Source organism: Aotus nancymaae, unplaced genomic scaffold, assembly GCF_030222135.1.
Source record: "Aotus nancymaae isolate 86718 unplaced genomic scaffold, 86718_ANA_hifiasm-v0.15.2.pri h1tg000040l, whole genome shotgun sequence".
NCBI classification, from domain to species: domain Eukaryota; kingdom Metazoa; phylum Chordata; class Mammalia; order Primates; family Aotidae; genus Aotus; species Aotus nancymaae.
Genome location: NW_026988454.1, coordinates 14,097,074 through 14,108,876, shown reverse-complemented (window position 1 = coordinate 14,108,876; position 11,803 = coordinate 14,097,074).

Below are 11,803 nucleotides of genomic sequence, written 5' to 3'. Positions count from 1 at the left end.
CTCTTAGGTGGCCTTGTCTCTGACATCTCCTGACACTCAGTAAATCCATGTAAAGGTAAAAACAGGCTTCCTCTGATTTCACAGCTGCTCAGATTCTGATATCTTGCAGCTTTACAACAGTTTGAAATGTTGCAGGATGAACGGCAGACAAAACCCCTCAGACACCAGAGTGTGGAAGGAAGCAACTTTATTCAGCTGTGGAGCCTTGGCTGACTTGAATCCCAAAAACTGAGCTCTCCTAAGAGCAGTTCCTTTCCCCCATTTATGGGTTTACAATTCTGAAAGGGGGATTATAGGTGAAATCATGTCATAGCCCACTGGCTGGTCATCCATTGATTCACTAATTTATATTTGGCATGCGCAGGAAGGGGGAAGGAGGAAGGGTTACAGCAAACTTGGAGCAGTTGAACAAAGGCAGTCAATCATTCTGTGACAGATTTAACTCTAAGGGGAGAGTGGATTGTGAAAACGCGGAGTGAGGACTTGGGACAGGTTCTTGGGCAGCACAGAAAACACTCCTTGTTACATTCTTAAGGTTTACAGATAACACAGGCACCTGTTTCAGAAGGGGGAGTAACTTTCCCAACCTTCGGGCCCCCCTGCAGCAGGGCTGGTGGCATCAGCTAGTTGCCTGACTGCTGACTTCAGCCTTTTAACATTTTTAAATCTTTCTTTCTTCTCTAGCAGACAACAGGTAGGAGAGAAATGGTTTTTTTCCTCAATATGATGCAAACTTAGACTCACAGACTGTGCCCACTTGCAGACTAAATAATAATAGTGCCTGAATATGTAGGACTGATAAGTGTCCTGGGAACCCCGACAGTTGTGTTTTGATAATGTTTGTGATACTATTCCATGTTCTGTTTCAACAAATTAGAAGGAAATAAGATCAATTCTGCATACTTCCAATCCCCCAAAATAAGAATCATCTTTTCTAAAAGTTTTTATTATTTTTCTGTTTTCTCTGGTACTCAACAGAGTATAATCATTTTTGAACCCTTTGTTTTAAATGAATGGTGTCGTTAAGCCCTGGATGCTGTACCATTACATATGTGCCAGTTACAGGCAAATAATTATATCCCAGATATTACTGCACTTCACTGGGGTTTAATTGTAGCATTTACTTCATAGTCGTGGCATATTCATATAATCTTGTTTTATCCAACTCTCTTGAGGCATGAGTTAGCTTATTAAAATTTTGTGGCTCTAGAGTTGCTATCACTAAAATTTCTCCCACACCAGCAAGTGACGTGTAGCTGTGGCCAAAGTCAGTCTGTGAAATGGCCAAGCTTCTAAAATGCTAAATGCATTATCAAAGTTTCTTTGTGGCCTGAATTGCCTTTTCGAAAACACTTCGTGCAGAGCATATGATTTTCCTTTGTTCCATGACATTAATGGATTGCTTGGTCTGTAAACTACTTTCCTTATTTAATACAAATACCCCTTCAATCGAAATTACCTGACTTAGACTAATGACACGCCAAAAGAACTAACAGACTTCACTGCAGCTTAAATGAGTGTGTGCATTCATTAATCCTCCAGTTATTTTCACTGTACAGTGCTCTGCTTATTTATTCAAAAGTAAAAACAGATGGCATACTTGCTTCTGCTTCAGGAGCTACCAGCAGTTCTTTGCAGATTGCATAAAAGTTGTTTGCAAGTACGTTTTTCTTTAAAAAAGAAAAATGTAATGAAGATGTCCAATAACCCTTAAATTACTGTGGGAATTTAACCCACTACATACAGGCTCACAGAGTGAGTAGAGAGAATGCGGAAGCTTTTCAGACGACTACTTGGTCTGATTTCTAGCTTGAACTTCACCATATTTTCACGCCAATTCAACTCAATGAGTTGTTTTATAGGCACAACAGTGCTTTGGCAAAGGAGCCCATACTTGGTCCCACAAACCCCTTAAGTCCTAAGCAGCTGCAGCAAAGTGCCAGATTGAGATCCTAGCCCTCTCCACACTGCATTCTGCTTGAGACTCAACAGATCCCACATCTCCACATCCCCAGAGCTTCATTCACTTCGACAACATGCAGCCACCACCACAGCTGGGTTGCCCCCAGGGTAACAGTGACAATCTTGGTAGCAACCCCACTGCCCTCAGCAGCAGAGCCGCTACATGTTTTCATGTGCCCCAAGGGCAGACTCTCCCACGCACAGAGGCCAGCACTGTAGGCTACTGCTGCTGGGGCTAAGGTAAGAGCACAGTGCTTGCTCTCCACCTGCTTGCCTTTGACTGTTCTCAACCCACCCTCCCCTGTAACGGCTGCAGCACGGCCACTGCGGCTTCCACCTGGGCATTCCAACAGGAGCCTAGGGATCGCTCCTCCCCTGCCTACCATGGCCAATGCCTATACACACAACCTGGGGGCCGAAGACTTCTGGGGAATGCCCAGTCTCGTCCCCTGTGGTTGGCACCTGAACATTTATCTTGGGGGACTGAGATCAAGCCCACCCAGCCTGTCACTACCATCACAGGTGGCACCCACCCATATGCACCGACTGTGGGACTAAGAACTGGTGCAAAAGCTCATTGCAGCCACCACCAACACCAGTGTAAACTGCTTGTGAGAGTGTTACAGTGCCACTGCTAGTGCCATTCCCCTGCCACATCTACTACACATGAGCCCGAAGACCCACTCACCCACCTGGCTCAGTGGCACTACCACAACCCAAGAAAGCTGCCTGGAGACCCAAGAATTAGCCCACCTGGACTCACTAACCCCAGTGCCATTATATGCTTCCTGGGGACCCGAGGATGCACATGTTCGGCCTGTTGCTGCCATCATTGAGGCCTGATGACTGGTCTACCTGGCGTCTTAATTCCCAGAAAATCTTCACCATGGCCTCTACTGATGCACCTTAAGCCACTGGGGAAATCACTGACCCCACTGACACTGTTTACAGCTGAAGAAATCATATGGAGACTTCCCTACTACCTCCACTGACAATCAGAAGCAAAGTGCCCTATCCAACCAACGCTATTGATAAATCTTTAGGAATAAACCCTCCCTTATGAAAGTAAATTCAAGAAATTGGAAAAAGCAATGGTTACACCAGATGAGCAGGTATCAATGTAATAACAAACAAAAAAGAAAGGGAAGGGAAGGGAAGGGAAAAAGGGAAAGGAAAAGGGGGGAAGGGAAGGAGGGAGAAAGGAAGGAAGGACAAGGAAATATGTCACCTTCAAAGGAACGCAACAATTCTCCAGCAACAGATTCCAATAACAAATTCAAGAAGTCTCAGGAAAAAGTTAAAAATCATAACATTAAAGTAGCTCAGTTAGATACAAGAGAACTCAGAAAAGTGATACAAAGGAAATTTTTAAAAATCAGTATACAAATGAGCAATGTACCAAAGAGGTATCATGAAAAAGAACCAAACATAAATTCTGGAACTATTCATAGAATGAAATATAAGATGCATTCATGAGCTTTAACAATGCACTATATCAAACAGAATAAAGAATTTTAAAGCTTGAGACAGATCTTATACAATAACCAATCCAAAGAATATTTTTTTAAATAATAAAACACAGTGAACAAAACAAAACCAATGTGACATATTGGGCATCACAATGGGACCAAATATTCAAATTTTCAGTGCCCCAGAAGGAGAAGAGAAAACAAAAGGGAGAGAAAACCTATTTAATGAAATAATAGCTGGAAACCTCCCAAGTCTATCAAGAGATTTAGACATCCAGACACAGGAAGCTCAGAGATCCCCAAATAGTTACAATTAAAAAAGTTCTTCTCTATGGCACAATTAGAGTAAAATTGTCAAAAGTCAAAAAGAAACAATTCTAAAAACAGCAAGAGGAAACCAACTAGCCACTTATAAGGGAATTCCCCTCAGACTAAACAGATTTCTCAGCAGACATCTTACAGGCCAGGAGAGAATAGAATGATATATTCAAAGTGCTGAAAGAAAAAAACTGACAGCCAAGAACATTTACTCAGCAAAGTTTTCCTTCATATGAAGGAGAAATAAAATCTTTCCTAGACAAGCAACTGCAGAGGGAATGAATCACTAGACTGGCCCTATGAGAAATACTAATGGAGTCCTATGCCTAGAAGTGAAAAGATGATATCTACACTCATGAAAACACACGAGAGTATAGAAGCCCCTGGTAAACACACAAATAAGGAAGAAAAGGACTCAAAGTTACCTCTAAAGAAAACCACCAAACCACAATGATAAGCAATAAGAGAGAAAGGAATAAACAATATACAAAAACAATCAGAAATTAATTAATAAAATGGTGAGAATAAGACCTCACTATCAATAACAACCTTGAATATAAACAGATTAAACTTTTCACTCAAAAGATATAGAAAAATGGATATGCAAACATAACCCAATTAGTTACATGCTGCTACAAGGAACTCGACTCATTCTTAAAGACACATATAGACTGAAAGAAAAAAAAGGATGAAAGAAAGATACTCCATGCAAATGGAAACCAAAAGGAAGTAGGAGTAACTATACTTATATCAGACTAAACAAACTTTAAGTCAAAAACAGTAAAAATAGACAAGGTCATTATATAATGATAAAGAGATCAACTCAGTATATGTCCATCTAAACATATGTACACACAGCACTGGAGCACTCAGATACATAAAGCAAATATTATTAGATCTAAAGAGAGAGACAGGCTTCAACACAGTAATAGTTGGGAACTTCAGCACCCATTCTTAGAATTAGACAGATGATCTAGACATAAGAGTGACAAAGAAACATGTGATTTAAACTGCACATTAGACCAAATGAAACTAGCAGATATTTACAGAACATTTCATCCAATGTGTACAGAATACTCACTCTTCTCATTAACACATGGAACATTCTTCAGAATAGACCATATGTTAGGATGCAAAACAAGTCTTAACAAATTTTTAAAAATCAAAATTATATCAGGCATCTTCTCAGACCACGATGAAATGAAACTAGAAATCAATAACAAGAGGAACTTTGTAAACCATACAAATATATGGTTATGATTAAAAAGTCAGAAAAAAATAACAGATGCTAGTGAGGATACAGATAAAAGAGAACTCTTACATATTGTTCGTGGGAATGAAATTAGTGTGGCCACTATGAGAAAGAATATGGAGATTTCTCAGACAACTAAAAGTAGAACTACCATACCATATGATTCAGCAATTTCACTTCTGGGTAATTATCCAAAGGAGAAGAAATCAGTATATCAAAGGAATACCTGCATGTTTATTGCAGCACTATTCACAATAGCGAATCAACCCAAGTATGGAATCAACCCAAGTGTCCATCAACAGACAAATGAATAAAGAAAATATGGTAAATACATATAACAAAATACTATTTTGCCATAAAAAAGAACAAAATCCACGTCATTTGCTGAAATATAGATAAAACTAGAGCTCCTTAAGTAAAATAAGCTAGGGACAGAAAGACAAATATTATATGTTTTCACTCACATATGGTAGCTAAAAATGTCGATCTCATGGAGATAAAGAGTAGAATGATATATATCAAAGGCTGTAAAGGGTGTGGAGGGTGAGAGGGGGTGAGAATGAAGAGAGATTGGTTCATAGGTACAAACATACAATTGGATTCAGTTATATACGAGAAATAAGTTATCATGTTCGACAGCAGAGTATGGTAACCATAGTTAATGACAATGCACTCTATATTTTAAAATCGCTACATGAGAGGACTTGATATATTCCCAACACATAGAAAAGCAAAAGAAAAATACTAGAAAAATACTCAAGGTGATAGATTTCCCAAACACTCTGACTTTATCATTATATATGCTGTGCACGTAACAGAATATCACAGGCATCCCATAAATAGGTACAAATATCATGTATCAATACAAAAGAGAAATCAAAAACAAAATTCAATTCTTCTTGCACTAGCTACATTTAAAGTTTTCAATAGTCACTTGTGCCTAGTGTTTACTTTATTGGACTGCACCCACAGAGGACTCTTCCATCAACGCAGAAAGTTCTATCGGACAGTATTAGTACAGAGATGTTGAACTGTTTGATTTTCTAACTTATATGTACACTTCTTTATTATAGATGAGTTTCTAAAACTATACAGAGTTTGCTTAGTATCATAATGAAACTCTAAATGCAAGAAGATAATTGGTTATGTAGAGAAACAGTTTCCTATTAGACTCTAAACTCCATGAAGTCAGAATATGCATTAACCACTGCATTCCCAGAACCTAGAGGAGTATCTAACACACAGTAGGTGTTCACTATTTTTTACATTATTTTGTTACATTTAGCTACTTTTGTGGTGAAAAATTCCTGTTCAAGCATAGTAAAACTTCATGTACTCAGCACAGACCAACTAAAATTTATAGTTGTCTAACCAGAGAGGCTGAAATTTATGGACAAGCTCTGAAAAAAGCATTTACAAAGGAAATTAAAAATGATATTATAAGGTACTTGACTTTCTTGAAGGATTAAAGTGGCTAAATGGCTTCAGGGACTTTAACATCTCTATTTGGAATGAGTTAATTACAAATGTCCCTTCAATTAAAATTGACCTTAAGGGATCCTATTTGGCAAGAGTTCCTTACCAATAGTCCTTCTAATTATAATAACAGAAAATATTTAGAATTAAAATAGTCCATAATACAACCACCCCTAATTTAGATTGACCTTTGCACAAATAGCCTTATTACTGAATTTTGCTGAATAAGCTATCTATTTTACCATATCATTTATTATGTCACTATCCTAAAGATAAATAGGAAAGCAGTTAAAGACTTAGTTGAATACTGCTTAATAATTTAAGAAAACAATCTTTGATCATTATGTAAAAGTGTGCAATGATAGTAGGCAACAAGAGTAAGGCAGACTGCAGTAACGAGGGTTCCTGAATTAGGGCAGCCTCATTCAGTAACTGTCGATTTGTGTAGTGTTCGTTGAGGACATTTCTAGTTCTGAGAACGCCTGTTAAGAAATTAAGTAAGCCCATGACTCGAAGGAGTTTTTATGTCTAGTGAGTTCTGTTGTTTTTGCCTGTACAACATCAGTTCCTTCTTTAGCTAATAGCACCCCGATTTTGCTTTGATGATCTGCTTTGCTCGCAGTTCAAGACAGTCTTGGCAGAGAAGCTCAATGTTCCCCCTGCAGATGAAGAGATGGTATCCTTAAATAAAACTAAGTCTAATCCTAAGCTCTCCCCCTGAGATTTCCATCTTCAGCAAAACAGTATAGAACCTGAAAAGAATAGATATTTATCCTTCCCAGTTAAAATGTCCCAGTAAGATGTTCTATTATTAGTTCTATACATATCTCCCTGGACTTTCCCCATCTTGACTTTTTGAGACTGGTTCTTCATTTTTACCTCTAAATCTTTCAGCCAACTCATATTTTTTTTCCACCAACTCCCTTTTATATAATTTATCTAGAAGATTATTCTGTTGTACACACCAAAGAACATTCATGACATGTCTCTAAGAGGAATGCAATGTCTAAAGTTCTAGGTGTGAGAATTAACAAGAGTGATGCCATTTTTCTACCTCGGTGACTGTGTTTCCTACCTTGGTGAAGGAGTTCCCAAAAAGGAAGCAAAGGTCAACCTCGCCCATACCTTTAACAGAGTTTAACAACCCTGACCACAAAAAAGCCTGACTGGCCCTCACCACATCCTTCCCCAGTCCCCTACAGTTTCAGCCTGCCAGCGCTTCCCCAACTCCTTCGCTATAGAAACTGTATTATAAAAACCTCAGCTTGTAAGCTATTCAGGGTCTCAGATTCCTGACTGAGACCCTGAGCAGGCTTATTCTTGTAAATAAACCTGTTTGGCCATTGAGTTGCCTTCTCTCTCACTTCCTTCCTTTAAAAAATCTTCCAGCTGGGCATGGTGGCTCATGCCTGTAATCTTAGCACTCTAGGAGGCTGAAGCAGGTGGATCGCCTGTGGTCAGGAGTTCAAGACCAGCCTGGCCAACATGGTGAAACCCAGTCTCTACTAAAAATATAAAAATTAGCCAGGTGTGTTGGCAGGTGTCTGTAATCCCAGCTACTTGGGAGGCTGAGGCAGGAGAATTGCTTGAATCGGAGAGGCGGAGGTTGCAATGAGCCGGAACTGCACCACTGCACTCCAGCCTGGGCAACAGGAGTGAAACTCCATCAAAACAAAACAAAACAGAACAAAACAAACTTCCTAACACTGAATTTGTCCATTAATCTTCTGTAAAATAGGGTTAAGAACACCTTGTTTGTCAGAGGATTTGTGATTTTAAATTGAGATTAGATAAAAATAACAAATCAAACGCTCTCACTAGGGTCTCCTCTTACAAAGATTTAGCAGAAATTACCTCCAAATACAAATATATATATTCCTCAAACTTTTAGTCTTTCTAGTAGTGCTATTTATTATTTTCTAATATTATGATATATTTGTCCTTTACATATATATTATATATATAATAGTCCTTACATATATATTATATTCTAATATTATCATATAAATTTATTATATTCTAATATGATATATTTGTCCTAATATTATCATATATATTTATTATATTCTAATATGATATATTTGTCCTTTACATATATATTTTTTCTTTATACATATGTCTTTTACATATATATTTTTTCTTTATACATATATGTCCTTTACATATATATTTTTTCTTTATACATATATGTCCTTTACATATATTTTTTTCTTTATACATATATGTCCTTTACATATATATATGTGTATATATATGTATATATGTCCTTTCTTTATGCACATATATATGTAAAGGACAAATATATCATAATATTAGAATATAACAAATAGCACCACTAGAAAGATTAAAATTTTGAGGAAACCTGGAAGATAGAAAATAAATGAGGTTGAGTTGATGGAGGAACAAGAGTAAAGGAAATCTCAGACAACAAGTACTGTAGAACTGTAAGTAATTCCAGAAATAATCCAAACTCAAAGTAAAACAAGAACAAAGACCTGAGTTAGCCTTTAGGTGATCAAAAGTTGTTTATTAACTGAAATATTGATTTGGTAAAGCTGGGACTGCCAAGTTCTCAGCTGGCAAAAGGAATCTTGCCCTGGGGTTAATGTTTTAAGAAAGATGCTGTAAAAGTTGCTAGTACAGAGACTGTTGGGATTTTAGAGGAATTGTTAGTAAGTTCTCCACAAATTTAAAAACAAAATAAAAAAAACAAAAGCATGTGAAGGACAGCTAAGGTATTTTGACAAAGAAAACTCTAAGAAGAGGCCCTTGCAATAGAAAAGAAGATATTGTAATCAAAGAAAAGATAGAAAATGAGTTTCTGCAGCTAAAAGGAGCTAAGTCTTTAGACAGAATCCTCTGAGCCAGAATCCTCTGAGTCAAAGAGATTCAACTAAAAGATAGAAAGAAAATCTCGTAACACAGTAAAATTTCAGATGTTCATAAATCCAGGGATAAGAAAAAAGGTATCAAACCTTTCATGCGAAAAATAGGGTTTCACAAAAGAATGAGTATTAGAGGTCATCAAAACTCCTCATTAGTCTCACTGGAAAGGAGAAGGTAATGAAACACACCTGAAATTGTGAAATTAAATTATTTTCAACCTAGAATTCAATGTTCAACCAAACTAGCACAAATATCAAACAATTTTTCAGTGTATCCTTTCAGTTAACAAATACTTATTGAGTACTCACCTATTATGTTCTAGGCAGTCTGGGAGGTCTTGTGAACATATCTGTAAACAAAATGTATAAAACATCCTGCCTTCATGGAGCTTGCATTATAGTGGGGATCAATAAATAAGTAAAATATATACTATGTTACATTTTGCTCCAATTACTCTGGCACACAAATTACAAGCATTACAACAAATTGGGAATCTTTACAGGTTTGGTTTCAGATTACTGCAATAAAGCAAATAGTACAATAAAGTGAGTTGCAGAATTTTTTTTATTTTCCAATGTATATAACAGATATTTTATACTATACTGTAGTCTATTAAGTGTGAAATAGCATTATGTCCAAAAATTTATGTGCATACCTTAATTTAAATATAACTTTTTGCCAAAAAATACTATCATCTGAGCCTTCAGTATAACTTAGGACTGATCAGGGTAGTGGTGGCTGAATGTTGAGGTAGGGATGTGGCAATTTCTTAATGGCATCTAGAATAATAAATCATTTCCAGAAAGTTTTTAATTTACTTTGCCCAGATCCTTCACAAAAGTTACTATTTATAGAAGCTACATCTTACAAAATGTGTTTCCCATAGAGTAAAACTTGAAAGTCAAAATTATTCCTTGATCCATGGGCTACAGAATGGATGTTGTCTTAGTAGGCATAAAAACATTAATATCCTATAAATTTCCATCAGTTCTCTTGGGTTATGAGATGCATTGTCAATGAACACCTATTTTGAATTTGTTTTTTTCTCAGAAGTGGGTCTCAGCTGGGCACAGTGGCTCACGCCTGTAATCCCAGCACTTTGGGAGGCTGAGGTTGGCAAATCATTTGAGGTCAGGAGATCAAGATCAGCCTGGCCAACATGCTGAAACCCCTGTCTCTATCACAAATATTAAAAAAAAAAATAGCTGGGCATGGTGGTGCACACCTGTAATCCCAGCTACTTAAGAGTCTGAGACAGGAGAATCACTTGAACCTGAGAGGTGGAATTTGCAGTGAGCCGACATTGTGCCATTGCACTCCAGCCTGGGCAACAGAACAAGACTCCATCTTTAAAAAAAAATAGAAGTGGGTCTCAATATTGGACTTGAAATACTCAGTAAACCTTGCTGTAAACAGATGTGCTGTCATCCAGCCATTGTGGTTCTATTTATAGAGCTCAGACAGAGTAGATTTAGCATAATTCTTAAAGACCCTAGGAATTTTGAAATGGTCAATGAACACTAGCTTCAACTTAAAGTCATCAGGTTCAATCCCTAATAAGAGGCAGCCTGTCCTTTCAAACGTTGAAGCCAGGCATTGACTTCTCCTCTATTACTATGAAAGTCCTAGATGGCATCTTCTTCTAATATAATGCTGTTTCATCCACACTGACAATCTGTTGCTTAGTGTAGTCACCTTCAACAATTATCTTCACTAGATCTTCTACATAACTTCTTGCAGCTTCTGTATCATCATTTGCTTCCTCACTTTGTAAATTAATGTTATGGAGATGACTTCTTTCCTTAAACCTCATGAACCAATCTCTGCCAGCTTCAAACTTTTCTTCTGCAGCTTTTTTATTTCTCTCAGCCTTCATAGAAGTGAAGAGAGTTAAGACCTTGCTCTGGATTAGGCTTGTGCTTAAGAGAATGTTGTGGTTGGGTTGATCTTCTATTCAGACCACTCAAACTTTCTCCATATAAACAATAAGTGTGTTTCACTTCCTTATTATTCATGTATTCACTGAAGTGGCATTTTTAATTTCCTTCCAGAACTTTTCCTTTGCATTCACAACTTACTGTTTGCCACAAGAGTCCTGGCTTTTAGCCTACTCCGGCTTTTCACATGCCTTCCTCACTAAGCTTCATCATTTCTAGTTTTGATTTTAAATAAGGGACATAACATATGACTTGAACATTTAGGGGCCCTTGCAGGGTTATTAGTTGGCTGAATTTCAGTATTGTTTCGCTGCAAATAAGAAGCCTTAAAAGGGAGAGAGATGGAGAAACAGCTGGTTGGTGGGACAGTCAGATATAATGTATTTAGTGATTAAGTTTTGCAGTCTTATATGGAGGTGATTCATAGTGTCCCCAAAAGATTATAGTAGTAGCATCAACTATCACCTTAAAAGATATAATACTTGATGAAAAAGTGTGAAAAT